Raw genomic sequence first — 902 nt, 5'->3', positions numbered from 1 at the left:
TCCAGGGAGGGGGCATCCACAGCTTCTCTGGGCAACTTGTTCCAGTGCCTCACCACCCTCTCCGTGAAGAACTTCTTCCTGATATCCTATCTAAATCTCCCTGCTTTCAGTTTGAACCTGTTACACGTTGTCCTGTCAGTACAGGCCCTTGTAAAAAGTCCCCCCCAGCTTCCTTGTAGCCCCTTCAGGTACTGGAAGGCTGCAATAAGGTCTCCCTGGAGCCTTCTCTTCTCCAGGCTGAACAAGCCCAACTCTCTCAGCCTGTCCCCATAGCAGAGGGGCTCCAGCCCTCTGAGCATCTTCATGGCCTCCTCTGGACTCACCCCAACCAGTCTGTAACCTTCTGATGTTGTGGACTCCACAGCTGGATGCAGCACTCTAGGTGGGGCCTGACAAGAACAGAGTACAGAGGGAGAATCCCCTCCCTCGACCTGTTGGCCACACTTCTCTGGATACAGCCCAGGATACGGTTGGCTTTCTGGGCTGCCAGCGCACACTGCCGGCTCATGTTCAGCTTTTCATCCACCAGTGCCCCCAAGTCCTTCCCAGAGCTTCATCTCTGCTTGAAGAATGCTCTGAGGCTCACTTTGTTTACATTAGTTGTGTTTCCTAGGCTGAAGGAATTACATAACCTTAATACTAACTGACGTTCCTGCAGCAGTCCCTGTTGCTTTTACGTGCTGCTTTGTGCCTCAGAGGGCTGTACTTCAGAGTTAAGCAAGATTGATGCCACACTTCCTTCCCTCTTCTAAGCTGCTTTTGCCCATTCTTATTTCAAGCAGCTGTAGTTTTACATTCCCTAGATATGTTAAACATTTCTCTCCTCTCTGTAACTGTCTTTTACAGCAAAATAAATTGAGTAAAATCAGGGCAAAATCCCAAACAATTTATTGGAGTTTTAT

General features: G+C 49.2%; 1 protein-coding gene across 1 annotated transcript in view; it reads left to right on the top strand.

Annotated features, from left to right (window-relative positions):
• The window catches only part of LOC104510712 (protein AF-9-like), a gene marked incomplete at its 5' end in the record, with an annotated part of 19,046 nt that overhangs the window by 2,895 nt on the left and 15,249 nt on the right, over window positions 1-902 (top strand). The window lies entirely within an intron of this gene.

This window comes from Eurypyga helias, unplaced genomic scaffold (genome assembly GCF_000690775.1).
Source record: "Eurypyga helias isolate BGI_N326 unplaced genomic scaffold, ASM69077v1 scaffold7836, whole genome shotgun sequence".
Taxonomy (NCBI): Eukaryota; Metazoa; Chordata; class Aves; order Eurypygiformes; family Eurypygidae; genus Eurypyga; species Eurypyga helias.
This window is presented reverse-complemented; position numbering and strand designations above follow the sequence as displayed.